The sequence below is a fragment of the Prionailurus viverrinus genome, chromosome D4 (genome assembly GCF_022837055.1).
Source record: "Prionailurus viverrinus isolate Anna chromosome D4, UM_Priviv_1.0, whole genome shotgun sequence".
Taxonomy (NCBI): domain Eukaryota; kingdom Metazoa; phylum Chordata; class Mammalia; order Carnivora; family Felidae; genus Prionailurus; species Prionailurus viverrinus.
The window spans coordinates 51,079,731-51,104,890 of record NC_062573.1 but is presented as its reverse complement, the minus strand read 5'-3'; the positions used below and the strand labels follow the sequence as shown (position 1 = coordinate 51,104,890).

The 25,160-nt window shown below is 34.1% G+C and overlaps 1 pseudogene; it reads right to left on the bottom strand.

The window, feature by feature from the left end:
• Window positions 1–2,105: 2,105 nt before the first annotated feature.
• LOC125149872 (proteasome subunit alpha type-7-like) overlaps window positions 2,106–25,160 on the bottom strand; it is a 40,855-nt pseudogene continuing 17,800 nt past the window's right edge.

Genomic DNA, 25,160 nt, shown 5'->3' with positions numbered 1-25,160 from the left:
TTTTTATGTGCCTTGCCCTGTTCTAACATTTTTATAAGCATCATCTCATTTAATTTTTCCAATAATCTTAAAAGTACACCTTCTTGATATCACTTCACACATGAAGAAACTGAGACACAGGAAGGTCAAAGTTCATGTATGCTTACATGATGGAGTCAGGAGATAAATTAAGGAAGCCTAGTGACTGCTTTGTCTAGTTGGTAAGACACTCAAACCTCGCTATGTGTATTGCAGTTCAATATTTTTCATGCATGATCATTTTTATTTTTTACTTTTTTGGATAATTTTTATTGTAATATGAAAAACAGATATTCCTTAATGTTTCCTATGAGGAATGAGCAGGTAAGATGCCATGGAAAAAAATGAGAATGATGAAAAATAAGGCAAAGTAAAGGAATATAGATAGCATTTAAAAAAAAGAAATATAAAACAAATTAACAGGAAGAAGTTATAATAAGTTTACATTGACCAATTTAATCTATAATAGTAAAATTTTACTTGCATCTTCCACATTTAATTGTTTTCTATATTTGCTTGATAAAAGAATTTGCTTGCTGTATTAAGGTACTAAATTGAAGCATTATTTTACATTCTTCACATAAATCTCAAGGCAGTTTCATCTTACCCTATTGGCCTCTTCTTTCATCATTATTTCTGATTTCCTTCCATCTATTTTCACTTAGAAACTGCACATGTAAATTGCCGTCCTAGTTAATGAAAATTGGATTGGAGGCTATGTCAGATGGTGGTTTAAAACATGGACTTTGAGATTAGAGAAATCCATTGTAAAACACAGTCTTTTTAAAGCCAAGTAAGAGCCTCATTTTTGATTTGTAATCTTTAAAAAATTGAAATATATTAAACATTAATAATAAACTACATATATACAAACATATCAGTACACATCAATATTATGTACATATTAAGCACACACTCAGTTTAAATGAAGAGGGTACAAGTGAATACCCACATATCCATCTATTTTAAGAAATAAGAGTTTGCTAATATATTTGAAAAACTATTTATGCCTCTCTTCTATAGCTTCTCCTTCCCTTTCTTTCTCCTCAGGGTTAACTACTGAATTTTTTATTAACATTTCATCACTTCGTTTAGAAAAATTAAGTTTAGCATATTCATATGATTCTATAAGATATTGTTTCATCATTTTAATTTTTACACAATACCATAACATTATATTCTTCTACAATTAACCTTTTCCCTTCACTCTGTACTTTTAAGTTTCAGCCATGTGGATATATTCACTTGTATTTCATTTACTTTTATTGTTGAGTAAAGCTCCTTTGTATGACTAGAGCAGTGACAGAGTCCATCGTTCATGGACACACTGAATTATTTTCACATTTTTGCTATATTGAAGAATGCTGTAATCGTCCTTCTCATTGTATGAGTATACTTCAATTTGCTTAGCCATTCTCCTGTTGATGTACGTTGGCACTGTTTTCAGCTTGAGGATATTAGAAACCATGGTACTGTGAACATTCATGTAGGAGTTTTTTGGGGCTCCTATATATTCTTTTATTCTTGGGTAAATACCATAGGAGTGGGATGTTTGTGTCATATGTTAAAGCTCATGTTTATAAGAAATGATTCAACTGCTTTTCAAGGCAACTACAAAGTTTGCATTTCTGGCACTGTGTCAGAGTTCTAATTGCTCTACCTCTTAGCCAACATTTGGTACTAAATCATTTGTATCGTAACCTTTCCAGGGATTGCATACTGGTATTGTGTTGTGGATATAAGTAGCATTTCTAAGTGACTAATGATGTTGGTCATCTTTTCATGTTCTTATTGACCATTCTTAGACATTCTTTACAAAGTGTCTATGCACATATTGTGCATATTTTGTGGAGTTGTCTTCTTAATATTGAATTTTAATGGTTTTTTATATATTCTGAGTACAAGTATTTACCTGACATATGTTTGGTAAATATTTACTCCCATTTGTGGCTTGGATATTGATTGGGATTGTGGCTAACAATTAGATCAATTTATGAATAATTAATATGGAAATTGACCAGGCACCCTGCATTTCATATATTGCACTGTCTGGAAGCAGTGCTTTCCTAAAAGAGTACTAGAATGGCCTAAGGGACGTAGAGCTGATGTGCCAACCTGCAGGCGTCTTGCAAGAATGAAGTGCCATCCTCCAGGATGTCATATAGTATATACACTGAATCAAAGATACTTGTGTGGTACTGTTCCTAATAGGAAAAATTATGAGTCCAGAAAACAAGGGGTAAAAGCTGCAGTGGCCTCTGATACGATCATTGTCAGTGACTCACTGGAAAAATTGTGCTTAATTGGTACTGATAGGCTTCCGAGCTCTTTTTAAATCAGGGGTGATGATTGGAAATCTTGGCATGCCTTAAATTCTTGGCTGAATTTTATGAGCAAAATCCTCCTGCCAACCCACAGAGGAGATATAAATGTAGCTTTATAAATGAAATACATAAACCTTAGTTTTATTCAGCTACTGAGGTTTTTGGATACTTTCTTGCTGCATTGTAACTTGCGTTATGCTGCCTGATACACCTGTAATTGGTAGGTGCTTACAAATAAATAAATGAAGTGAATATGAATAAATGAATAATAATTGACATAGAGTGGAAAGTCTCCTCTCTGAGGACTTATATATACTTTGTTCAGGTGCGCCTATGGAAAACATCATACTCTTTCTTTCTTTCTTTCTTTCTTCTTTCTTTCTTTTTTCTCTCTCTTTCGAGAGAGAGTGTGTGAGTGAGGGAGGGGCAGAGAGAGATTGGGAGAAAGAGATAATCCAATGAGGGGAAGAGAGACAGAAAGAGAGTACAGAGTGCCAAGTGGGACTCGAGCTCACCCAATGCAGTGCTAGAGCTCACTTGATGCAGGACTCGAACTCACAACCATGAGAACATGACCTGAGCTGAAGTCAAAAGCTTACCCGACAGCCACCCAGGTGTCCCAAAACTTATATTCTTCACACAAATTTTAGTCTTTATAGTTTTTTAAAATTTTAATATTATTTTTTCACTCAACATTACAAGGCTGAAATTTTAAAACATCTGATACTCATGAAATATTTTTTCAATAATATATACTTGTCTTTTTCTTATATAAATTACACCATACTTATGAATATAAAATGATATTGTATTTAAGCTAGCCATTCAGTCTTAAGATCTAGATTTATTTTATTTGGATAAGTTCTGTTACATATATTTATCATAACAAGTATTAATAGTCATAAAATATTCCGCATGTCTGTTTTTGAAAAGTTTTAAGCTCTTTTTCCCTATATGCAATGTGTTAAGGTCACTGTTTACTAAATAGCACTTTCTTGGACACAGTTTTAATATACTGTTTTCTCATAGCTTTGGTTCCTACTATAATTTTATTAGATACGTACAGCTTGAGCTGCTCATAGACTTTTAATCGAGAATGTTTTTTAAATCTTGCGTGTTCCATTTCATTTTTTATATTAATATATTCCTTTTTAAGTACATCTATCTATCAAACACCCTACATTGGCTGAAGATTGTCCTTTTAAATCAATAAATATATGAACATTGAAACAAGCCTCTTTGTTTGCAAAATTGAGAACAAAACCAAGAATTTCCTATTTGAAAAATCAGCAAATGAAACATTCAAGTCATTAAAGATCTCAGATTCAAATAATAAATGAATAAGTTTGATCTGTCATCACAGAAAGAATAGTAGAGAAATATTAATCCAATAGATTAAATAATAGGAATTGAGGTTTTTTGACCAAAAAAAGAGAATAAGGAGAATAAATGTTTTTTATGCAAAAGATGAATAAATGGAGGAAAATAACAAATTAGAAAATTATATAATATTACTATAGGAAGATATCAGAGCTTAGTTCCTCTGTTGATATAAACCAAAGATTAAATCTTTTGATCTGTGTTTAATTATCTTTACAAATATATTTAAGTTTAGGTACTAAACCTTAACATACAGCTTCCATATTCACTTCAGCTATCTCGTCCTAATTTATCCAGTATTCCCTATTGTCTAAATGTTGAGTTGTCCACATCTAATCCATACCCTAAGAAAATATTTCACTATTTTTTTAAGGTTGGCTCCACATGCAGGGCTTGAACTCACACAAGCCTGAGATCAACATTCTGATATTAAGACCTGAGATGAGATCAAGAGTTGGATTCTTAACCAACTGAACCACCCACACATACCAGACTTTACTATTTTAGAACATTAGGAACACTATACAATTTCCCTAAAGCAGACAGCTATTATTTACTGGGTTATTTTCACATTCATAATTACCTAATATCAAGATGCATTATTTATATTATATATATTATATACATGTGTATTTGACAAGATTAAAAACACATTGAAATCTAATGAACAACACCATGGTAAGGCATAGAGGAGAGAAAAAGGAAAAAAGCTCTTTTTTTTCAATGTTTATTTATTTTTGAGAGGGGGAGGGGGCAGAGACAGAGGGAGACACAGTATCTGAAGTAAGCTCTAGGCTCTGAGCTGTCAGCACAGAGCCCAGTGTAGGGCTTGAACTCATATAACTGCAAGATCATGACCTGAGCCAATATCGGACGTTCAACCAACTGAGCCACCCAGGCACCTCAAAGACAAAAATCTTTTAATCAGTAATGTTTCTAGGAAAATAACATGAAGTGAAAACTCAGGTATGAGATGAAATCTAAAACAGAGAAGCAATATCACTGATATGGCTAGACAACTGCCTCTCTCTTGTCTAAGTTACTTCATCTTTAAAATGGAGGGGATGGAGATAACTAATTTTTATGAACATAATATAAGTTCCAAAAGAATTGGTGAGATAAACAGATACAATGTAGTCAAAATATATCAGCTAGAGAATAGTGATTTGGTGAGAAGTAATCAGTATTGAAGTAAATGGGGGCATTGGATCAAAATAATCTTCGTGTCATCACGTAACTAATTGTACAGTCAGAAGAGTTCTCAAAGGTTTATTGTTTAAATCTACAGAAATTTTACAGGTTTTTTAGATAGAAATTCTAATGTGCTGTGATGAAGCAACAAGATTGCAAGGCACAAAGAACAATACAATAAAAGTTGACTGGATAATAATAGAGCCTAAGATTAGTCAAGGTTTACCAAAACAACTAGAAAGTTTTCTAGTTAAAAATGCTGCCATTGTCTAGGTGCCCTAGATGAAACTTAGAAATGAGAGGCTAAAATGCATCTCTGAGATGGAGTTTTGTTGCAGTGAGTTTATTAAGAAATTCTCTTGGAATTGACACCTGTATAAGAAAGATGGGGAAGGAAGTAGGATTGAGCAGGAGAAAGAAGTCAAGCCACATTGCAGACCTAACAACAGCTCAACTAACTCCATGAGAAGTTCTCCAGTTTACATATCTCTTCAGAGTCGTCCTGATATGTGGCTGGATGGCCCAAACTTTACATTGCAACATCAATTAAAAATAAGTATGGGCTGTGGAAAGAGGGCACAGCAATGGCCTGGCCGCTGTCTACTGTCAAAGAAATCCCTGAAGAGGATTTTAGTTGAAGATTGTCTTCTGATAACACACTCAACAGTGGGGCAATAAGTTTGCTGAAGGGAGATATGGAAAGCCCATTACAGTGTCCTCCGTGGGTCATGCTGGCCAGTACTCTGATCCACTTCATGTACACTCTGGGAGTAAGTTCTCCAGGATTATAGCTGACCTCTACTTTTGGATGAACTTAGAAGAGGAAGATTCAAGTAGTATTCTACGTTGACCAGTGCAGCAGCTGGTCTTTGGATGCAGCTATCCTCATTGCTTCTCATCACTATTATATATTTTAGATTCCCCTCACCCTCATCTAGCAGCCCTACTGGTCTTGGTAGTTTACCTTGTCATTTGATCCATAGGGTCTAAACACTGCTCTTCATTCATGTCTTTCTCTGGTCAGAGTTACTATTCTTGTCTTTATTGTTACAGCTGGGCAAGGCATCTTTGATAGATGTTTAAAAAAATGCTTCAGTATTAAAATACAATAACCAAATTATGGAAATATCCCAAATTTCCATCAACTGATTAATGGATTTAGAAGAAGATGTGGTATAGGGATGCCTGGGTGGCTCAGTTGGTTAAGCATCAAACTCTTGGTTTCAGTTCAGGCCATGATCTCATGGTTTGTGAATTCAAGTCCCACATCAGATTCCGCTCTGTCAGTGAGGAGCTTGCTTATGATTCTCTCTCTTTCCCTCTCTCTCTGCCCTTCCCTTACTCACTTTCTCTATCTCAAGATAAATAAGTAAATTAAAAAAAAGATGTGGTATATATATGAAAGAAAAGAAAACTTCATATATATAAAAGAAAACAAAACCTTAAAAAAGAAGATGTGGTATATATATATATATATATATATACACACACACATATGTATATATATATACATATATATATAATAGAATACTACTCAGTGTTAAAAAAATGAAATCTTGCCATTTGTAGCAATGTGGTTGGAACAGGAGGGTATTATGCTAAGTGAAATAAGTTGGTCAGAGAAAGACATGTATCATATGATTATGTATGTATGCATACAATTAAAATAGATTTTGATCGCCTATTGTGAGTCAAACACTATCATAGGCCATAGCAATGAACAAAAAAGAAAGAAAAGTATCTGTCTTCATGGAACTTGCTTCGTGAGGAAGCAGGCAGTTTAAAAATGTATAATTAATTGCATGGGTTGTGACGGTAAGTTCTACAGAGAAAAGGGGTACGTAGAAGAATAGAAGAACATTTGAGGTGTATCTAATAAATATGTTCTAAGTGTGTGTGGAAGTGTAGAAGTTACAGTAATTTTTATTTTATTGATAAGAACAAAGAGGCAAAAAAATTAAATAAATTACTGAAGTTCAAAGTGGTGAAGGTAAGTGGTGAAGCCAGTATAGAAACCCAGCTAATTATGACTTTAACATCCTGGCTCTTAACACTATACAAGTACTATAAATGTTCATCAAGATGGGTTTGGAATAATCACAAAGATTATAAGTTTTATTTCAGGGAAAGAGGACTATAATCTTTGAGTTTCTGGTGCTACTGAGGTTAATGGCAAACTCAGATAGATATCAGTAAAGCTACAATTTTGTTACTGCTTTGGATTTTTTTTAAAGAGTTCTATTCCCTTTTATAGAGTAAGATATTTATATTTATATTTATATTTATATTTATATTTATATTTATATTTATATTTATATTTATATTTATATTATTTATAGAGTAACATATATATAGTATACTTATTTATAATGTATTGGATGCAAATAAGATATGTGTTCATGTATAAGATATGTATATATGTGATGTCATGCATGGGGCTCTGCACTGACAGCATGGGCCTGCTTGGGATTCTGTCTCAATGCCCCTCTGCCCATTTGCACATTTTCTCTCTCTCTCAAAATAAATAAACATCTAAAAACCAAAAAGAAAAGCAAGGTCTTATAATTTAAGAGAATGATGTTTAGTTAATGCAAGAAGAGGTAGCCCAATAGAGTAGTTTATGGATGATTCAGTGTTTTATATCTATTAGTAAGGGAGCGATATATTAATTAAATAAAGAAAGAGAAATCAATTTGAGGGGAGAAGAAATTGAATTTTAATTTTGACATGTGGAATTTCTGTCAGTCACTGGTGTGGGTAATTTCAACAAAGTTGTTGGAAAAGTAAGTCTGAAGAATTTAGAACAAACCTCCATGGTGATACACTCATCACTGAAGCTGTGAATGGCTGTGTGCTCTTACTTTGGGTAGAAAAATTCGACTGACTTCATTTAGAACATCAGAAAAAGTACCAGAAAAGATGAATTAAAATTTTCAGAGAAAAAGGCTGCAGAGAGAATAACAAGAAGATTGCCTTATTACTAATTTCATTAATACTGTAGACCCTTAATGAAGATGTTGTCATCAATTATTTCAGCACATGTAGTCAGTAATAATTTGAAAATATTTTTTGGTAGATTGATGCATTTATTAAATGTTTTTTATGATAAGTAGTTTCACAGACTTTTTCAAATTGAAAAATAAATCCAGTAAATTTATTAGATGACAGCTAGTAATTTCACAGCATAGTCATTTCACTCTTAATCATAACATTATTCTCTGTTTAGACAAACTATTATTTTTAAAACACCAATGCATGGTTTAGCTACTGCATAAACTATTTTTACTTGTCTATTTTATCCTTTCCATTTATTGATAATGTCTGTTATATGAAGGACAAGTATGATGTCATATGACACATAATTTTTCTAAGAAATCATTACCATTTAATGTCACCTTCCTTATATTGCCAAAAATTCAATTAGATTTATATCGCTTAAAGCATTTTCTTCATAGCTTTCTTTTAGTGTAGGAGTTTTTGGTGCTAGTGTTAAAAATTCAGGTCACGTTTTCTTCCAAGATGTAGTAATTACTGAATTTGGAATTTTGTTATTTGGGAATGCTATATTATAAACTGTATGTCTGATGTTACTAACTTTCAACAATTCTATAAGACATTTTTTCCCCCAAAATAGAACTCAAAGAATTTTTCATTTAGCACTCAGATTGAATTGTTTCATGGGCTGAATTAAAGATGACATACTACTAAATAACCAAGAATTTGTATTTCAAAGTTCAATTCTATTTCCTTCAAGCATAGAGAAAGGAAAATTCCTGTTTAAGTCTGTCCACGCTAATTTTTGTATGTCACATTAATCTGGACATAAATTATTTGTAAATTTTCAAAATTTAAAATATGTGATTTTTCTATAGCAAAACGCTGGAAACTTGAAAATTTCTCTGCCTTGTTGTGGGCAGTTACTATAACTCCTTTTTTTGGCTTTTTAAACATATTTTGTGATGCATATAATGCTTTCTGAGTTATTTTTTTGTAGGTAACATGAAAACTAATTCTGTATTGTTTAATGATTTCTCAGTTTCACTTTATTTATCAATAACTGAGTTTAGCTCCCCTTGAAAAGATGTTGGGTAGTATTGCTGAAGAAAAATTTACTCCCACATGTGTTCTTTAAGTTGTTGGTTTTCCCCACAATATCCGCAATACTTAAGACATTCAGTAACTTTGCTAAAACAATTCTTTTCATATACATATTTTGCTGGTGTATAGAGGTTTAATTAAATTATGCTATTAGGTGAAATATTACATCTAAATTAAACTAGTTTGTGTATAAACCCAATAAACACCTGGTAAGGCAACAATCAGTGCAGATGTAATAAAGAGTAGCCTACCGGCATGTTAATGTTCTACAAATTGAGTTGAAAGCATTCAGTAATCTGTAAAATCAGTTTGGTAGAAATCAGTTAGAACTTGTACCTCATTTCTGATTTTGTCATTGATTCATTAAAATTGGTTGCTTCAATTTCCTTCAGAGAAAACAGCGTATCTGGTAGTATCATATGTTAGGAAAAGAATGGGGTTAAGAAATGAATTACCCGCGGGCAGGGTGCTTGGTTAAGCATCTGACTGGCTCAGTTCATGATTTCACTGTTTGTGGGCTTGACTCTCCAGACTGGCTCTGCGCTGACAGCTCAGAACCTGGAGCCTGGTTCAGATTCTGTCGCTCTCGCTCTCTCGCTCTCTCAAAATTAAGTAAACATTAAAAAAAAAAAGAAAAGAAAGAAATGAATTACTGGTGTCACAGATATTTCTAGTGGCAGCACGCAAATTAATGTCTCTTAGGTTCCCAAGGATGAGAACACCAGTTTCCTGTGGAGTTTCCTCTGCAGTGAACAGAGAAAAGGAAAAGGAGATGGTAATGAGGGGCATCCGCTTCCTTAACAATTTAGCTCAGATTGTTTAATGCCTCCTCACTAGGGAAATAAACTATTGCTTGAATGATAAACATCAACATGTGTATTTGGAGGTGGCAGGTGTATTATTGTTTAGCATTTCCATTTGCTACACCAATGAATATAGGAGGAGTGTATTAGTAAAAACATTTAATTTTTGCATTGCTAATGATACCTTGCCAATCATCTTGTAGTCACATAGAGAACCAAGTTCATTATTTCTTGCATGCCAAATACAAAGAAAAGAGAATTTAATTTTCCTAAATTTTTCTAATCCTTTTTGTTTGTTTGTTCATTTGGATATGCTGATGACTAGTTGGATAATATGCACTCTTACAGCAGCACCTAATAGCTCACCTTGAGATAAATGCTTTCTATAAATTTTCAGGATTTAAATGAATGTGACTGCCTTCCTGTCGCTCTCATTTTCAGTGAATTGAGTTTGTTTATTTCACTCTCTCAGCAGAGGCATAATGTAACCTTTGAAATAATGGAACCTCCCCTACTGTCAGAGAATAGAAATAGGCACCCACTATTTCAGGGAAAACAACCAACCACCTTTCTTTTAAAAATGTATTTTAAACTCTTTTCATTGCAATTTTATTAATATAACTGTATGATATCCCTGAATAAAAACACTTTGTTCTTTGTTTCAGAAGAAAGGCTAGTTACTGTAACATTGAAGATGTTGAAATCAAAATTGTTTCCTTTTTTTCTGCATTTTACCATCTTTTGAAATATGCATAGGTAAAAATTACCATAAAAGAGAAAGTTTCAAATTCTACAGTATATTTACCCATATGTACCTGTACCTAATGAATAATTGATCTAATTCATGGCTGTAAAAACAAACACAAATATTAAAACTCAGATTTCATACAGACTATTATTAACCAGAAAAAAAAAGAAGCCTAAGTAGATTTTTAACTTTTAACATTGATTATCTTAGATAAGAAGTATACAGGTGCAAGAAAGCAGATGACTTTATCTGAACTATGTCTCAACTGCAGTCAATAGTAGATCAAAATTAATTTAAATATTGACCATAGCTAGAGACCCACTGGACTGAAAAAAACTAAGGGATTGTTGAGGATTCCAGAATTTACAGAAATTAACACATTCCTGTTGAGTCCCTTATAGGACTTCCAAGAATCCTTATTTGGTACATATCTGCATGGGAGACTGGCTACAAATTCTAGACTTGGAGCCTAGATAGTCTGCGGTAATGGCAGTTACTGAATAGAAGAGGTCAGTGCACTTTTTCTCTAAAGTGGCTAATTGTTAGCATCAATTAGTAAAGTAAATATTTTAGGTTTTGTAAGCCATACACGTTCTTTGTTGCAAGCCATACACGTTCTTTTTTTGTGCAACCCATGAAAAATTTAAAATCCATTATTAGTAACCTGTGTAAAAAAAAATAACAACAACCCACAAAAAAGGCCAATACGTTAGTTTGATCCCCCGTAATAGTTTGCCTACCTCTACTCTGCCGGAACACTGATGAGAAAATATAGATGAACTCTAAGATAGCAAAGATGATTTTAGAATTATCACAAAGCTAGGTTCAGAAGAGTACTGTAAGATAATTCAAATTCGGGCTGATAATCGTCAGAAGGAAGAGAGAAGAGCAAGTGCATCCCTGCATTTGGATAATGTTGGCAAGATTAAATATTCTAGAACATCTAGAAAGCCTTGTGAGGGGAAATGGCAGGGGGCATGAAAGATAATTTTAAGGTCTTTACTTTGACTTGGTTATAAAGAGAATTAAATCTCTTTTTTGAAAAGAATTGGTACCATTAGTTTAGGTACTAGCATGTGGGCCAAATGAAGGTTTATCACATCCAGAATTTCTGACTGATACTTTACAGGTTTATTATAAGCCAAAGGGTGGGGTGCAATTTTAATAGAAGAAATGATTACATATGAATGGCTTTATTGAGGAAATTTTACTAAAAAGGGACTGGAGATGGACATCGAAAGATAATACTGCTTCAAACTCCAACTTCTATAATGAAGACTACTAGCAGTCAGAGTTTCCAATAACCTGTATTTATATTGATCCTTTGCTGATGAATAAGACAGAGCAGCAAGGAATGAAGTGATAATTCAGGCAAAGGGATAGTATGAGTAGAAGCAGAAGATGGAATTCACACACAAAAGAAATGGTGATGGGGGGGTTTAACATCTCTGAGGAGTCCTGGGTAACTTTGTCTTCCACCTATCCAACTTGACAGGCAGGTGGACAATTAAAGGGAAGTAGTGAGAAAAGAATCATTTTTTGCTTTTTTAAAAAAAAATTAATTTTTTAAATTTATTTTTGAGACAAAGAGAGACAGAGCATGAGCAGAGGAAGGGCAGAGAGAAGGGGAGACACAGAATCTGAAGCGGGCTCCAGGCTCTGAGCTGTCAGCACAGAGCCTGACACGGGGCTCGAAGTCATGGAGTGTGAGATCAAGACCTGAGCTGAAGTCAGATGCTCAAAAGACTGAGCCCCCCCAGGTGCCCCAGTTTTTTTTTTAATGTTTGTTCTTTTAAACCTCACTGAATTTTTTTAAATCTTAAGACAGTTTAGGGCACATGAGATACATTTCTTTCTGTTGTTCTTTTTTTTTCTAAGTTTTTAATTAAATTACAGTTAGCTAACCTACAGTATAATATTAGTTTCAGGTGTATACTATAGTTATTCAACAATTCCATACACTACCCAGTGCTCCTGACAACAAGTATGTTCCTTAATGCCAACACCTACTTCACCCATCCCCCCACACACCTCCTCTCTGGTAAACATCAGTTTGTTCTCTATCATTTAGAGTCTGGTATTTGTCTTTTCTGGTGTATTTCATTAGCATTACACTCTCTAGCTTCATTCATGTTTTTGCAAGTGGAAAGATTTCATTCTTTGTCATAGTTGAAGAGTAGCCCATTGTATGTATATGCACCACTTCTTAATCCATTCATCAGTTGATAGACGTGGGCTATTTCCATCATTTGACTCATAGATAATTCTGCTGTAAACATCAGGTGCATGTATCCCTAAGAATTAGTATTTTTGTATTCTTTGGATAAATACCTAGTAATGCGATTGCTGTGTTGTAAGGTAGTTCTAATTTCAACTTTTTGAGGACCCTCCATACTATTTTCCAGAGTGGTTGCAGCAATTGCATTCCCATCAACAGTGCAAAGTGGTCACCTTTTCTCCACATCCTCGCCAACGCCTGTTGTTTCCTGTGTTTTTTATTTTAGCTGTGCTGACAGGTGTGAGGTGATATCCTGTTGTAGTTTTGATTTGCTTTTTTTTTAAATTTTTAGGTTTATTTATATTCAGAGAGACAGAGACAGCATGAGTGGGGGAAGAGCAGAGAATGAGAGAATCACAAGCAGTCTCTGTGCTGCCAGCACAGAGCCCAATGTGGGCCTTGAACTCTCAAAACATGGGATCATGACCTGAGTCGAAATCAAGGGTTGGACTTAACCAGCCGAGCCACCCAGGGGCCCCGATTTGCTCTTTATGTTGCTCTTGGTGGGCTATTGACCTGCAACATTTGGGCTACTGCAGCTGAGAGATCATCACTGCTTGCTTGAGTATGAAAAGAACAAATAATATTGCAATCAACATAGGCAAGATACCTCCTCGTTTCCAATAATAACCAGTGATAACTTGGCTCCCACCTCAGTTGCTTGGAACCAAGAAAAGAGTGCTCATTCTTTTGGGAACTGTAATGTGGACTCTACTTGTGCTCATTAGTCCCTCCATCCCTTTTACTTATCCTAGCTAACCCATCCATCTATACCCTGGGTCATGTCTTCTTTCTCCTTTTGCACTACAGCCCCAGCATTTCTTATTTATCCTTGTGAAGGAAGAACAATCTGGATCTTCCTTTATCTTACTGGAAGTTTGTTGTTTATGACATATACCTTAGTGTTGGGTTCTCAAGCTGTTCTAATCCCCAGAGCCTTTAATTTAAAATGTGTAGTGTTTAGGGGCGCCTGGGTGGCGCAGTCGGTTAAGCGTCCGACTTCAGCCAGGTCACGATCTCGCGGTCCGGAAGTTCGAGCCCCGCGTCAGGCTCTGGGCTGATGGCTCAGAGCCTGGAGCCTGTTTCCGATTCTGTGTCTCCCTCTCTCTCTGCCCCTCCCCCGTTCATGCTCTGTCTCTCTCTGTCCCAAAAATAAATAAACGTTGAAAAAAAAATTTTAAATAAAATGTGTAGTGTTTAGATCCTCAAAACTGAAAGTTTAACCAAAGTTCAAAACTGAGCTCTTCCCTTTTCTTCCACATCTTTCTATAAAAGCCAACATACACTGAAGGCTATACATATAGAAAGCCTTTGTTGCTCCTTAAGTGAATGTAGTGGGGCAAAAGACAAGAAGAATAAAGAATAAAAGTAGGAAACATTGTGTTGCAAACAACACAAATGATCTAATGTGAAAATATTTTCCCCATGCATGCATTAAATACTGAGTCACCTAGATTGATTCTCTTGTTAAGAACACATAGATAGTAACAGCTGAACTTGGAATGGTTAATTGAGGCTATAAAGTAAAAATCTTCATTAAAAACTAATCTCCCCTTGTCTAAAAGGTAATTGGGAATGTTTAAAAGTTTCCCAAAGTGATCAAGATCTAGTGAGTTTCTTCGAATCACAGATCAATTTAAAAGAGAAAGTAGGCTGGATTGTCAGAATAGGAAATGTAGAAGTGGTATTACTACACATATTCACTGACCTGTGACAGTCCCATTTGGTGCCACCTACTCCAACATAAGTATCTACTTTCACTTTTAAAAACTGAACTAACATAAATGATATTTTCCTTTGGCCATCTTAATTAAGGACAATGGCTGACATAATATCATAGAAAGCTAGAAGTAGGAATGCAATGTTAACAAATTCAAAGAAATCTATGAAGCTATTTGATGATCATAACAGCACTGTGTCAGACCTTTCTCATGATTATGGATGTTGCCCTTTCCAGTTTATAGGATGCAGAGCGGCAGAAACCGGTTGGGGGGTGGGCGGTGGGGGGATGTGTGTATGCTTTCAAGTAACTCACACTTCACTTATCGACACAGTAGTACAATACATTAAAATCAAATTTCTATTCTATCATACATTCCTCACTGTTATTCCTTCTAATTGTAATAACTATTCTTTCCATGTTCTCAAAGTGAAGCAATTATTTCTCAAAAACACTCAGAAAGAATTTCTCAAGGGAAGGCATCCCTGACCTCTCTCCAAATAGAATTGATATCTCCTTCATCTTGTGATCTCTGTATCTAATACAGTCTTTGATCATTAAGCTTCTGGCATTGTTCTGTAATTTACCTCTTTCTGTATCTCTCTAATACATATTAGGTTTCTTGACAGAATGAACTGCTTTTCTATTCATCCAAGTATTCCAAGTACTTGGCAATGTGTCTGTGTATCAAAATATGTAATCTATTATAATATTAGCTCCAGATATTTTTGACTATTAAGAAGAGCATTCTTTTATAATTAATTTAAACATTCTTAAATAAATCAAATTATTTTATAATCAATCTACCTATGTAAGTTGCCATATCTACATCATTTTTCCTTGCCCTATCTACATCATTTCAAGCAAACAAAAACCAATGAATATATTTTCATTGCAATTGGCCTAATTCTTTTTTTTTAATTACTTTTTAGTTCAAATTCAAGTTAGTTAACATATAGTGTATTATTGGTTTCAAGAGTAGAATTTAGTGATTCATCACTTACATATAACACCCAGTGCTCATCCCAACAAGTGCCCTCCTTAATGCCCATCACCCATTTAGCCCAACCCCCACCCACCTCCCCTTCAGCAACTCTCAGTTTGTTTTCTGTGTTAAAAAATCTCCCTTTGTTTTAATCTTATGTTTCCTTCCCTTCCCCTATATCCATCTGTTTTGTTTCTTAAATTCCACATATGAGTGAAGTCATACGATATTTGTCTTTCTCTGCCTGACTTATTTTGCTTAGTATAATACACTCTAGTTCCATCCACATTGTTGCAAATGCCAAGATTTCATTATTTTTGATTGTCAAGTAATATTCCAGTGTGTGTGTGTGTGTGTGTGTGTGTGTGTGTGTGTATACAACTTCTTTACCCATTCATCTATCAATGGATATTTTGGCTCTTTCCATGATTTGGCTATAGTTCATAGCACTGCTGTGAATATTGGGATTCCTGTGCCCCTTCACATCAGCATTTTTGCATCAGCATTTTGCATCAGCATTTTTGCAATTTTGCATTTTGCATTTTTGTATTGCAATTGCTGGGTTGTAGGGTTGTTTAATTTTTAACTCTTTGAGGGCCCCCCATATTGTTTTACAGAGCATCTGCAAAGTTTGTATTACCACCAACAGTGCAAAAGTGTTCCCCTTTCTCTGCATCCTCACCAATATCTGTTTTTTCCTGAGTTCTTAATTTTAGCCATTCTGACCAGTATGAGGTGATATCTCTTTGTGGTCTTGATTTGTATTTCCCTGATAATGAATGATGTTGAGTATTTTTTTATGTGTCTGTTAGTCGTCTGGATATATTCTTTGGAAATGTCTATTCATGTCTTCAGCCCATTTTTTACCAGATTATTTGTTTTTTGGGTGTTGAGTTTGATAAGTCTTTATAGATTTTGGATACTAACCTTTTATTTGATATGCCAATTGCATATATCTTCTCCCATTACATCAGTTGCCTTTTAGTTTTGTTGATTGCTTCCTTCACTGTGCAGAGATTTTTATCTTCATGAAATTCCAATAGCTCATTTTAGCTTTTGGGCCTTTGCCTCCAGGAGACATGTCTAGATGAAGTTGCTGTGGATGAGGTCAAAGATGTTGCTGACTGTGTTCTCCTCTAGGATTTTGAAGATTTCCTGCCTGACAATTAGGTTTTCCATCCATTTTGAGTTTATTTTTGTGTATGGTGTAAGTAAGTGGTCCAGTTTCATTGTTCTGTGTGTCACTGTTCAGTTTTCCCAGCACCATTTGCTGTCTGTTTTTCCATTGGATACTCTTTGCTGCTTTGTTGAGATTAGATGGCCATACACTTGTGGGTCTATTTCTGGGTTCTTTATTCTAGTCCTTTGATCTATGTGTCGGTTTTTGTGCCAGTACCATACTGTACTGAAGATTACAGCTTTGTAATACAGCTTAAAGTCTGGAATTGTAATATCTTTAGCTTTGAATTTCTTTTTCAACACTACATTGACTATTAGGGGTCTTTAATGGTTCCCTACAAATTTTAGAATTGTTTGTTCTAATTATGTGAAGAATGCTTATTTTGATAGGGATTGCATTGAGTGTGTAGATTGCTTTGAGTAGAATAGACATTTTTACAATATTTGTTCTTTCAATCCATGAGCATGGAATGTTTTTCATTTCTTTGTGTCTTCTTCAATTTCTTTGGTAAGCTTTCTGTAGTTTACAGCATATAGATCTTTTACCTTTTTGGTTAGATTTATTCCTAGGTATCTTATGATTTTGGTGCAATTGTAAATGGGATGGACTCCTTGATTTCTCTTTCTATTGCTTCATTATTGGTGTACAGAAATGCAACCTATTTCTGTACATTGAGTTTATATCCTACAACTTTGCTAATACTTTGCATGTGTCAGTTCTAGCAGTTTTTTGGTGGAGTCTTTTCCACATAGGTTATCATGTCATCTGTGAAGAGTAAAAGTTTGACTTCTTTGCCAATTTGGATGCCTTTTATTTCTTATTGTTGTCTGATTGCTGATGCTAGGACTTCCAGCACTATGTTTAACAACAGTAGTGAGAGAGGACATCCCTATTGTGTTCCTGACCCTAGGGGGAAAGCTCTCCATTTTTCTCCATTGAGGATGATATTAGCTGTGGATCTTTCATATATGGCTTTTATGATGTTGAGGTATGTTCCTTCTATCTCTACTTTCTTGAGTGTTTTTATTAGGAAAGCATGCTGTATTTTGTCAAATGCTTTTTCCTGCATCTATTGAGATGATTACATGGTTATACTGTCTTTTATTAATTTCTTGTATTACTTTGATTGATTTGTGAATATTGAACCAGCCTGGAAGCCCCAGAATAAATCCCACTTCATCATGGTGAATAATTCTTGTAAAGTATTGTGGAATTCAATTTGCTAGTATCTTTTTAAGAATTTTTGCATTCAGGGTCATCAGGGATATACACCTTTAATTCTTCTTTTTAGTGAGGTCTTTGTCTGGTTTTGTTTTGTTTTTTGTTTGTTTGTTTGTTTTTTAATGTTTATTTATTTTTGAGAGAGACAGAGACAGAATGAGAGTGGGTTAGGGGCAGAGAGAGAGGGAGACACAGAATCTGAAGCAGGCTCCAGGCTCTGAGCTGTCAGCACAGCGCCTGATGTGGGGCTCGAACTCACAAGGTGGGAAATCATGACCTGAGCTGAAGTCAGACGCTCAACCGACTGAGCCACCCAGTTGCCCCTCTTTGTCTGGTTTTGGAATCAAGGTAACTCTGGCTTCACAGAATGAATTTGGAAGCTTTCCTTCCATTTCTATTTTTTTGGAACAGTTTGAGAAGAATAAGTATTAAATCTTTTTTAAATGTCTGGTAGAATTCACCTGGGAAGCCATCTGGCCCAAGACTTGTTTCTTGGGAGATTTTTTATTACTGATTCAATTTCTTTGCTGGTTTAGGTGTGTTCAAATTTTATGTTTCTTCCTGTTTCAGTTTTGGTAGTTTGTATGTTTCTAGGAATTTGTCCAGTTATTCCAGATGCCTAGTTTGTTGGCATAAAATTTTTATAGTATTCTCTTAATAATTGTTTGTATTTCTGTGGTGTTGGTTGCGATCTCCCCTCTCTCATTTGTGGTTTTATATATTTGGGTCCTTTTTCTTTTTGTAAGTTTAGTTAGGGGTTTATCAATTTTGTTTATTTTTTCAAAGAACCAGTTCTTAGTTTCATTGATGTGTTCTACTGTTTTGTTTGTTCGCTTGTTTCTGTATTATTTCTGTTCTAATCTTTATTATTTCCCTTAGGCTGAATTTAGGCTTTATTTGCTGTTCTTTTTCTAGCTCTTTAGGTATAAGGTCAGACTGTGTATTTAGGACCTTTCTTACCTCTTGACAGAGGCCTCACTTACAATATTCTTTCCTCTGGGGACTGCCTTTACTGCATCCCAAAGCGTTTGGACTGTCACGTTTTCATTTTCATTGGCTTCTATGTATTTTTTAATTTATTCTTAATTTCCTGGTAAACCCATTCATTCTTTAGTAAGATGTTCTTAACCTCCATGTATATAGGGCTTTCTAAAATTTTTCTTGTGGTTGACTTCAACTCTCATAGTGTTGTGATCTGAAAATATGCATGATATGATCTTGATGATTTTGTACCTCTTGAGGGCTGATTTGTGATCAAGAAAGTGATCTGTTCTGGAGAATGTTCCATGTGCACTGGAGAAGAATGTGTAGTCTGTTTTAGGGTGAAATGTTTTGAATAAAACTGTTAAGTCCATGGGGTCCAGTGTGTCATTCAAAGCCATTGTTTCCTTGTTGATTTTCTGCTTAGATGATCTGCCCATTGCTGTAAGTGGGTTTTTAAACTTACTAATTGTTATTGTATTATAATGAGTTTCTTTATGTTGTGATTAATTGACTTACATATTTGGGGTGGTTCAGGTTGGGGACATAAATATTTACAATTGTTAGATCTTCTTCATGGATAGACTCTTATTTATGAATATTATGTCCTTCTTCATCTCTTGTTACAGCAATTTGCCTAATTCTAGGTACAACATATGCTTGCAAGGATTTAAACTACATTAATTTTAAAATACATATTTTTAAAAGGCAATTTTAAAAAGTAAGTTTTAGGAGGCTTTGTCATATTTGAATCTGGGTAAGACTGAAATTAAAAGGGAGGGCTTTCTTTAGATTTGTGAATTCTTTAGCCTGTTGAATAATATTGTATTATACATATATATTAATTATGAAATACACATTTTTGGTTACCTCAGTACACTTTGTTTTCTAAATTTCCTGTGTTATACACTTAACTCTTATGATCTTCCTTTCCCCCAATTAATTTCTTTTTTGCCTTTTAATTTCCTCAAATTTTAGAAATACATACTTCGACCAATCTATTTTATAATATTTTTAGTGAAATTCCTAGGTTAAAAAAATGGATGTAAGAACCATATTCTTCATCTTTATTATGAAAATATTTAGAATTGATATTGTTTCTTCTTACATTCGTAGTATTTTATATTTAGGGTTTTTTTTCTAATGTGACTTTTAATTTATTCTTTTAATGTTCTTTTTCCATTTACACATTTCTTAGGATGTATCATATAGAATAGATGCCCCATACATCTTACCGTTTTTCTTTTTTTTTTAAATCGTTATTTTCTAGAACAAAATCATTATTTTCTAAAACACATTAAATTAATGTGTAGTCTCATTGATTTGTGTCTTCAACTATAAATAACTCAAGGAATAGAATACTACTTAATATATGAACTATATCTTTAGAACTTAATACTTAGTAATATTTACTGATATTTTTGGAAAAGGTTTACAATAGTTTTTCCAAAGTTTTATCATAGTTAAATTTATATTTTTTCTTAGATTAAACCAAAGAAATATAAAATTTTCTATTAATTTGGCTAAGCTCACTAAATTGCTACCTAACTTCTATAATATACCACTAGATGTATAAATCATCAATGTACAGAAATGATTACTCTTATTTTGTAGGCATCTTATCTCTGCTAGTATAATAGAAAGCCTTATCTTATGTCAAGTTCATCTTAATCTTCTTGATTATTTATGCCATTGAGTTCAATAACCAAACAGGTACCATTTTTACTTAAATAGCACAGGATTTTTTATATCTTGTGCTAATGATTTAGAACCAAATTCTACATATTTGGATTGGAATTTTTTTCACTTCCTATAGTAGATTTCCATTAATGAAGTGGATCAACTGCACTTAGATGAATACAGTAACATAAAGCATATGTATGGTAATGTTAAATGGCAGGCATATAGCTGACTCCTGGGAGGCAGTTCGCTACTTTATATATACTTTTCTACTACAAAAAAGATCTAAGTGACAGATTTAATTTAAAACCAATATTCTTTCTGAACATTTATTGTTCATTGGCCCACCTCATGGGCCAATCATTTCAAACGATTGACAATAAGTTTTCAAAATGGTTGGTGCCCCTGTTGTAGTGAAAACTGTGATGTATTGAGATGATGGGGATATCTCAAATTCCAGTTTTTCCTTACACACTTTCTTTCTACCTTCCCTAAGACATATAGTGTTAAAATGGGAAAGCCACATGTCCAATGAATGTGTTGACTTACACCCTTGAACCATAGTAATGCTACCTCCAAGAGAAAGGGACATTAGAGAGAGAGAGAAAGAAAATATGTTACCCAGTGAATTTCTTTTTTTTTTAATGCTTATTTATTTTTGACAGAGAGAGAGAGAGAGAGACAGAACATGAGTGGGGGAGGTGCAGAGAGAGAGGGAGACACAGAATCAGAAGCAGGCTCCAGGCTCTGAGCTATCAGCACAGAGCCCGACGCTGGGCTCAATCTCATGAACCTCGAGATCATGACCTGAGCCAAAGTCAGATGCTTAATGACTGAGCCACCCAGGTGCCCCTTCCCAGTGAATTTCTATGACATGATTTTCTCAAAACTCCTTGGACGACTGATATGCTGTCAGATTCCACCTGCCAGAACTTCACTAAGCAGTGCATATGGTCTTAGAGAGAACTGGGATATAGGCAAGATACTATTTTACTATTAATGTAAAATAAATATCCACTGAGTGACATAAAACAATCAGTTTAAACAATAATATACAATCAATTTATTATATTTAAATTGTGTGTCTCAGGAACTCAAGCAGGGCCAAATGGGATGACTTATCTCTGCTACATATATTTGGGGTCTCAACTGAAAGGATTTGATTAGCTGGGAATGATGTAATCATTTGGGATTTAAATTATCTGGACATTATTGTTTTGTAGATGGGTTGTGAAGATATGGAAGCTGGTTTCACTTGAGTCTGTCAAACAGCATGACAACACATGGCCTCTTCATGTGACTTGGGGGTCTCACATTGTGGAAGCTACGTTCTGAAAGGAAGCATCCTAAATGCAAGTGTTCCAGGAGAAATCAGACAGACTGCACAGTGTTTTATGACCTTTTCTCAGAAGTGCCAGGTGTGCTCTACTAAACTGGTCAAAGCAGGCATTAGACTTCCCAAATTCAAGGGAGAAAATATAAATCTCACCTTTCATTAGGAAGAGTGTCAGATGTATGATTTATTTTTCTTAACTGACATGGAGAGTTGAGGGTCAGTTGAGAAAGAAAAGATTAGGTATGGTTAAGCCAGGAACCTGAGTAAAACCCAGTATCCATATTACAAAATACATAGCAGGGTTGAGTAGATTCATCCAAAATTTATATAAAACAAAATAAAAGATAAAAATAAAATGTATAAATTCAAACTTAAGGTAAAGCATATAAATAATTAATGAATAAAAAAATTAAGGGATAGAAATGTACAGATGATGAATACAAGAGTATTTAGGAACCAAGATCTTGGTAAGTTTTTCTAGAAATGAATATGTGCCTGTCTCATAAAAAAAAAAAAACTTAGTGTTCTCACCTTAAAGACAATTATGGTACAAATACATTAATAATACATTTGTGGAGATTTATATATTTTAAAGTCCTTAGTGAGACTCAGTTGCCAAAATATTGGGGGAGGTGTGTTAGATTTGTTGGAAATACAATATTCTAACATTAAATAAGAAAGGTAAATGTGTAGGTGAATGTTATTTATTACTTATGGGAAAATATTTATGTAGCAGACTCATTAGATATTAGAGAATGACTGGAGATTATGTTTCATTCGGAAGTAATGAGTACCTATTAATTACAAGGCACTACAAAAATATCTAGTAGATATAAGAAGATGGTTAAATACAGCCACATCTGACCATACACACTGAGTTTACACATATACAGTTTGCAACTTAATAAACTTAACAGTAAGAGTGTATATACACAAATAAAATCTTTGATAACCATAATTATCAATCTATATGCTGTTCATTAAACACACAAATAAGTAGGTAGATAAATTCAAATAGCATATAGCCTAATCATGATGGAGCACTAGCTATAGATAGTATAAGTGTTAATAGGTTTTGATCATGGGATTTAGAGACAGAAGTTGGATCAAAGTGTTAAGTCACTTTAAAAGTAAACTTTCAGGGCACCAGGGTGGCTCAGTCGGTTAAGCATCTGACTTTGACTCAGGTTATGATCTCACAGTTTGTGAGTTTGAGCCCTGTGTCTGGCTCTGTGATGACAGCTCAGAACCTGGAGCCTGCTTCAGATTCTGTGTTTCCCTCTGTCTCTGTTCCTCCCCTGCTCATGCTCTGTCTCTCTCACTCAAAAATAAATAAAGATTAAAAAAATTAAAAATAAATAAATAAAAAGTAAACTTTCTATACAAACTTCAGAATTATTTGGGATTCAGCAGGTCTATTTTTGAGTGGTACTCTATCTTTACAAAATAACAATATAGTTTAGTACAATAATCAAAGATCAATTAAATATCTTCTTTTTCCTTACACATTCATTTGGCTAACATAAAGTGGAGAGCTATAAAAAATAAGGTTTTCATATATTTTGTTTATAAAAATCATAGTGAAAGAGGAAGACACTTCCAGAATGATGGGGAAAAAAAAAAAACTCTAAAAATCTGATCTTCACATTAGAGTAACAAGAACACTGGCAAAAATTGCTAAAACAACCTTTTCAAATTCTGGAAATTAATCAATGATAGAAACAGTGGAGGAGTGTTCATTCAATGAAACAGCTGAATCTCAGTAAGGATAGTAAACTTTGTGACATTTTACTTTGTCCAATCCTCATAAGTCTCTTTCTAGTCCTGCAGTAGATTTAAAAGTCAGCAGTCTTATGACCCCAGCAACTCTGAAAGTCAGAAGACCAGAACATCCTGGAGGATAGAATCAATTTATAGCTCACCAAAAAGCCCCTTTCTCAAGAACTGTCACCATTTCACATGTCTGTAGGCTCTCTGGACAAGCCTGATTCACACAGCTAATATATATTTTACCTTAACCAAAACTCCTTCAGTACTAAAAAACCTATTTTCAGGGTGTTTGTCAAAAAATCAGGGCAATTGTTTAACATCACAACTGCCTGAGGTAGCAATTTACCCAGTGGGGCAAATGAAACGCTGGCTGGAAAGCATGAAAAGAAAATGTGGTACAAAAGGTATCAGTAAGAGGCTTTGAAATTCTTCAATTTTCAAAGGAGTATTCCTGGGAATCTGAAAGGCCATGCACATGTATAAAGCTTTGTGAATGCTCAGAGAAGGTGTGAAAAGACCTTAATCTCCCAACTCTCTTTGACCTTGAGACATTGTGTAATGAGAAAGTGAAGGCTAAGGCAGAGTTGTATACTGAAGGGACATTAAAGGTGTCCTGCAACACACATACAAAGCCTTTCAGCAAGGTGTGGATGGTATATTAATAAATTGCCTTTAAGAAACTTCTTATCCATACAGCATCTGACCACTAAGTTAATCGATCAGAAGCTGTACTAGCCACACACACAAAGAAAATATAATTTTGGGAATTAGATCAGGAAAGTCACTCAACAGAGAAAAAGCACCATGACAAGCTGCAACAATAAAAAGCAAGAACAACAAACCCAGGAGAACAGATCTATGATTTCCAGGTTTGCTGTATTTCAATATTTCAGATTGCCTGTGTATATAATTTTTAAAATGTGTAATATGGAAAGAAAAAGAAAATATTGTCCTGTATATGTGGAGGAAACAAACAAACAAAAATAAACAGACAATAGAAATTGTCCCTGAGGACCTATATATGGGACTTAGAAGACAAAGATTTTACATCAGTAATTATAAATATCTTCATCAAAGGCAAACATTTCTGAAGGTCTAAAGTCTCACAAAATGAAGTGAATCAATAAAGATAAAGAAACTATTTAAAAAAACAAATAAAATTCTAGAATTAAAAACTATAATAACGGAAATGAAAATTTCACATAGAGATTCAGAGTCAAATTTTAATTGGTAGAAGGAAAATGTTAACAGACTTGAAGATAGGTTAATTAAAAGTACCCTGTCTAAAATAAATAAAGGAAAATTAAGAAAAATAAACAGAAACTCAGAGATACATGAGGCACTATCAACTGTACCTATCAAAAATCAGAGTAAAAAAAATGCAAAGGAGTACTTGAATAAATAGTGGTCAAAACTTACCAAAATTGAAGAAAAACATTAATTTACA